General features: G+C 50.5%; 1 long non-coding RNA gene across 1 annotated transcript; it reads right to left on the bottom strand.

The window, feature by feature from the left end:
* Window positions 1–655: 655 nt before the first annotated feature.
* LOC121134690 lies at window positions 656–4,631 on the bottom strand. Its single transcript, XR_005871808.1, has 2 exons — window positions 3,264–4,631; window positions 656–1,079 (listed from the first exon to the last, which is right to left on the bottom strand). It is a non-coding gene; the product is annotated as an uncharacterized LOC121134690 (long non-coding RNA).
* Window positions 4,632–6,284: the final 1,653 nt, after the last annotated feature.

A 6,284-nucleotide genomic window follows, 5' to 3' on the forward strand; every position in this document is an offset into this window, starting at 1 on the left:
TCAGGCCGCCCTCTGGATTCCCTCCTGACACACATTCTTACTTAAGCACACAACTTCTCACAGAAGGTTTGAATAGGGGACAAGCCACAGCCCAGCCCAACCCTGACCTCCACCAACCATGCAAAGTTCCTGGCTGCTGTCAGCCTCAGCAGGTGCTCTGTAGGGACACCAGAGGAAGCTATGTTGTTAGCCTGTGGAGGGGAGATTAGGACACGTCCTCCTCAGATAAGACCACTGAAGATGAACAGACACTCTATGGAGCCGGGTGTGGAGTGTGGGGAAGGAACAGTGTGGGCTTTGCAGATGCTCACTCTGCCCAGTCTTCACCTCCTCCCCTTTCCACAAGGAAGTCTGTCTCCTTCTGCAAAATGGATCCTAAGACACGTGCAGGCATATACACACACATACACACACACACGCGCGCGCGCGCGCGCACACACACACACTCACACGCACACACTCACTCACACATGCACAGACTATACCATACAAACCGACCTCCACAGGCACCCTACAGGCCCCATGACCACACACGTATATACCACACACACTCCATACATGCCTACCTCCACTCCCGTACCACACACCATACACACCACACACCTGCCCACAAAGCCACATGCACCCCACAACCCCCACCATGCCGTTTCCTAGATGCATGGAACCAGTTCTGTTTATTTTTTGGAGTTATCTTGGAAGGCAGCTTTTCCAATAAAACCCGGGTGGCCAGGATTGCACACACGTCCTTTAGCGGAAGCAGGAAAGGCAGGAGCAGGAAGCCCTGTTTACCATCTATGGTTTGCAGGAGGCAGGGTCCCAGGGGCTGTCTCCTGTGTCACAGGAAGGACACAGAGGGGGTTGTCCATGACAGTGCAGCCAGGCTAATGCAGCCACAAGGCGACAATGCAGTCCAGCCTTCGGGGGAGGCACTTGGCACAGATTCAGTTTGACATCGTCTTTCCTCAGATGCCTCCTTTGAAAGTCTCTTGATTTCTTCACAGGCTTTTCTAATTTAAGATGCCTCCACCAGCTTGGCAGCCGTGGAGTTTCTCCACCAGAGAGGAAATAGCCTGGAGAGGCTCCAAAGGAACAAAGGCCTCATTAGAATCAATCATGCACTCTAAGTACATACGGCCAAGAATCTTTATTGATGATCTCACATACAAATGCAGTGGTAATTAAGAATATAATGCAGACGGCTTGAGCTTAGCAACTCCTTCCGTAATAGAAATTTACTAAATTAAGACTGAGATTTTTGAAATCAGGTCTTTAAAAATATCCCCTCTATTATAACTATCCTCTCCTCCCTGCCACCCACCCCTTGGTAATATAATTAGTTTAAAATGAGATTCACGACACAGTTGGTGGCGCTGCCCACTGGTGTGGTAGCACTGGCTCTCGGACACGCTGCTCCTGTGACCCAGGGAAGCAGGAGGGGAGGGGTCATGGAGGCCCGTTAGAGGAGGCTTCGCTGTGTCACCAAGCACACAGCAGGATTAAGTGTGGCCTTCCAGGCAGAAGTCAGCTCACTTCTGTTCTGTTCTCCCAGACCTGGCATAAACTAGCTTCCTTTCTAAGAAAGAAGTGACTGCGGCTTTACTCCTCTGAACAGAAACTGGGCATGAGCCAAAGGCGCTGGGGATCGTCAGAATCTCTCCTCTCTGTCTCAGGGCAGAGATGAACCCCATAACCTGGGACCCAGCCCCTGTCCTCCATGCTGAGTCATCAATGCCTCAGCTTTCCTGATCTGCCCCAGCAGAGGGCAATGCCCATCCACCTCAGCCTGTCGGGAGTCCAGAGGAACTCTGGGACCTGGGACAACTGTAGCAGGAGCTTCAGCCTGCCTCCCCAACTTCACCCCCCCCCAGTTTGACCCTTGTCAAAACTGGAAAGGGGACTGACTCTGTCCTGAGTATGCCAGTCCTTTCAGAAGACCATGTCAGCCTCTTCCGTCATAGTCACATGAATAATGAAAATACTTTTGAAATCACACAGTTTGGTCAGACTGCTCCCAGGGAAGCTATGGACCCTCTCTCTTCCATCGAACTTTCTGCCTCTGTCCCCCAACCCCTCCAGCCCTAACACACAAAAGCACCTGCTTCTAATTGACCCTCTCCTGGGAAAGCCCAGGTTTGCTCAGGACACTTCTGCGACATGTCATTAAACAGCAGCTCTGAGTCCGGCATGGTCCTCACACCTTTAATCCTAGCACCAGAGAGGCTAAGGCAGGAGGATTCCATAGGTTTGAGGCCAACCAGGACTATGTAGCAAGCTCTAGCCCAGTCAGGGATACAGAGTGGCCCTGGGCTTTACAAGCAATCCAGCAGCAATAACAATAGTAGAAACAAAATGCTCTTTGGTAGGTTCAGAGACACACAGAAAATGCTTCTTGCTGCCCCTTAAAAGTGTGTGCACTTAGCCAGGTGGTGGTGGTGCATACCTTTAGTTCCAGCACTCAGGAGGCAGAAGCAAGCAGATCTCTGTGAGTTCAAGACCACCCTGTTCTACAGAGCAAGTTCCAAAACAGCTAGAGCAAATATGCAGGGAAACCCTGTCTCAAAACACCATATGTACACACAAGCACATGTACGTGTTTTCATGGCGTCAGCTCCCATCACTGGTGTTTAAAATCCTAAGAAATGCTCAAAGCCGCAGGGTTGCTTCTGGAGGCTCTATTATTGATGAGATAAATAAAGTCCATAGCACTCTTTCTCTGGATGAGCCCTGGTTTACTGACCTGGGTTCCCATCATGGCAGATGCCGAGTCAACCTTAGTTAAGTGATTAATGACTCTTGTCAAAAACCTTTGGAAGGGAAAAATGCTTTACTTCCAAATCTTGAATTGAGGACCTGTGGTCGGATGCCAGCCAGCCTGTGGTTGCTGTCTGTACACTGGCTGTAGGGAACATGTCTACAAGCTCTCAGCTGTCACAGTGCTGCTGGCCGGGACCACATTTACCCATTCCACTTCATCTCTGCGCACAGAACCCTCAGCCTGCACCCACTGAACATCAGCTGAGCGACTTAGACCTAAACATTTCCACACCAGCAAAACTGAACCACCACCAAACACTGCGTCTTGTCCAGCCACCTCTAAACTGCTGCATTCCTCATGCTTTGGCTCCCCAGGCCGTCACAAATCTGCCCAAGCTTCCCCTTAGCCTTTTATTCCTTGTAATCCCATCTGAGCCTCATGGCGAGTGGAAACACCACTTGCCCTGGGAGCCCACACAGCCCACAGCCACACTGTTCCTCCAACCTACCACAGCAGAAGGCCCCATGGGCCTGCATGGAGCAGTCTTTAGGTTCCCAGCATATGCATTTTCTCCTCGTCATTGGTAGAACTTCTTGAGGACAGCAGCTCGATCTCCTGCTTTTCACACGGCTCATGGGATCTGTTTCAACATGACTCTGTAACCTGAGTGAGCTAAAGATGGGCTACGGGTTCCGACAGGCTCCATTCCACTCAGCGAGACCCTAATAACTTCACAGAGCGCATGGCTGTGCACTCAGCGCTGGGTGTCCACAATGGAATAAAACACAGAAACTCACCTGAGCTTGTGTAGATTTTATATTCCAAGTGCGCTTTCCCTTCAGCCACTCAGTTATGCAGACAGCTGGATGACCTTCCTCATCTAATCAAGGGAGAGGTTCCTACCATATTAGAACCAAGTGCCAACTGTCTCTGAGACTTGGAAGGAAGTACCCTTTTCAGTGACAAGCCACATGATGTAGCTCCCCGAGACCACGTGAGAAGCCGATGAAAGAGAAGACAGGCCTGTTTAAATGCCAGTTGTTAAACTGCAGGACTGCTCTGAGAATGGGCACTCAGTGGTGAGGGTTCCCAAGACTCCCAGCTCATCCTCCACATGGGCTTCCTGTGCCGTAACCTGAGTCCCCACAGTGGGTCACTGACTCAAGCCACCTTTGTGAACTGGCCAACAGTGACGTGCAGAATGAAGAAGCTATGTGAACAGCTGGTCCCTGATATGCTAGGGTCTCTCTGCCCATCAGCTCTCCACACAGCACAGGTTCATGTGCTGCCTTAACCCGCCTCCTGTGCGGGATTAAAGTCATCTTGGTCAGCCCTGTCCAGGTTCCGTGACCACTGAGGACTTGTGGAACGGGAGAGGGGCTGCTACCCAAGGAAGTGTGGGTGCCTGACACCCACTACGGTGGTCAGCAGACACTACCCTGTAATAACAAGCCAGACGCTGAGCTAGAGGACCACACGGAAGACTTCAGTGGAGCCCAGAGCTCACTCTGTGAGGCTGATCCCGCATGAGGCATCTGCCTGCCCTGTGAATTAAAAGGCTCTTCCTCCCGCTGTGGCTTCAGGGCTGGCTTTGAGACACTGAGAAACACGATCTGGGCTCTGCAATACACTCATTGTCCGCTTAGGAGGACCCAAAAGCCACTGGGATTCCTCTGGTTGTCTCTGTACTGATAGTCGTGAGGCTAAGACCATCGTCCCAGTTGTTCATTCCGGATCATTTAAGTTAAGCTTGTATCTTTCTGTGAATATACGTAGAGGGGAGAGAAGCCTCGTCATGGTGTCCAAGAGGCTCCATTCCCCTGAGTGCTAGGATTAAAGGCGTGCACCGCCACACCTAGCTAGGATGTATGCTCCAGCACTCAGGAGGCACAAGCAGGCAGATCTCTGAGCTTGAGGCCAGCCTGGTCTACAGAGAGTACAAGGACATCCAGAGCTACACAGAGGAAGCTTGCCCCAAATAAAGAAGCAAGCAAACAAGCAAACGAAAAAAAGAACACACATTCTTTGTGATAGCATTTAAGAATAACTAACCCAGTTAGTTGAGACTAAGAGCTCCCTCCATCCCGCAGGACATCTTTCATCTGGAGATGCTTTTGTAGATCCTGCATCCCACCAAATGAAACATCTCTCCTACCCAGCTTTATTCTGCAGTCAGTTATTGCTTTGAGACTCATCAACTAACCACCACAGAAGAGTGGATCATACGGGTGCACGATAAATGTTTACTGAATAAATGAATGCGATTCAGATGATCTATCGGGGAGCTACTGGAGTCAGCTGGTGCCTGAGACAAGGCCACTGTGCATGTTTTAGGCAGCAGGGACCATCCTTAGTTTTTGTCCCTGGCTAGAGCTGAGGAGCCTTTCTCTGATCTCATCAATGCACATGTAAACTCAGTGTGTAAATATTGTATTGAATGCTTCCACACTGCCTACTGTCTACAAACTTAAGATTAAGTGGGCTGGCTGCAGACGCCACGTCTGTAGCAGAGAACATCCACGTGATCACTGACCCCACATCCAATAGCAAGAGCCGCCAGCATTTACTGAGCCTCGACATCTGCATGGCACTGTCCTGGTCTAATGCCACCGAGTCACACTGCTGTCACAAGGGTGCTCGCCTGATCTCCACTCTACAGTGGAGAAAAGTGATTTTGGAAGGATTTACCCACGTGGCAACTAGTTAATTCATGGCAGAGTCAGGGCTGAAGGCATCTATGTGGCTTCAGGCTTGACGCTGTCATTGAAAGCCACACAGCTTCCCGACACTTCAGGTCGCCCTTCCTTCGGGGACAGAATCATCATGTGGGATAAATGCTGTACACTGATGTACACTGAAAACTGTAAGGCCCCACGTGCCTTTCATGCTAACATGCTGTCGTCCAGTGCAAAGCAGTGTGCCAGCAGGAAGCACTAGAAGGCTAAATGGTGTTTCTTCCCACATCAGCAGCCCCTAGCGAACACCCATTTTTGTGCTGTCTACACAAAGACTAAAAGAGAGTCTCAGGAAGCTTCAAAAATTAATAAGGACCCACACTCCTCCAGGAGTTGCCTTTGCTTGGTGGTCTTGTATGCTGGCTAGACACGAATTCATTTAGGAAGAGAGAGCCTCAATTGAGAAAATATTCCCGCCAGACTGGCCTGTGGGGCATTCCCTAGATTGATGACTGATGGGGAGGGCCCAGCTCACTGTGGGAGGGGCCAACCCATGGGCTGCTGGTCTTGGGAGCTAGAAGAAGCCAGGCTGAGCAAGTCATGAGGGGCAAGCCAGTAAGCAGCTTTTCTCTGTGACCTCTGCATCAGCTCCCGCCCAGAGTTCCTGCAGGAGTTCCCTGGATGATGAACTATAAACTATAAGATAACATAAATCTTTTCCTCCCCAAGTAGCTTTCGGCCATGATGTTTTATTACAGCAATAGCAGCCCTAACCTAGACATCTTGTTTCTTTGGAAAAGAATGAGGTGAAGTTTGTGCCCTGTGGTCAACTCCCTGGGCTGTCAGGGGTAGGC

This window comes from Mesocricetus auratus, unplaced genomic scaffold (assembly GCF_017639785.1).
Source record: "Mesocricetus auratus isolate SY011 unplaced genomic scaffold, BCM_Maur_2.0 Super-Scaffold_100029, whole genome shotgun sequence".
NCBI classification, from domain to species: Eukaryota; Metazoa; Chordata; class Mammalia; order Rodentia; family Cricetidae; genus Mesocricetus; species Mesocricetus auratus.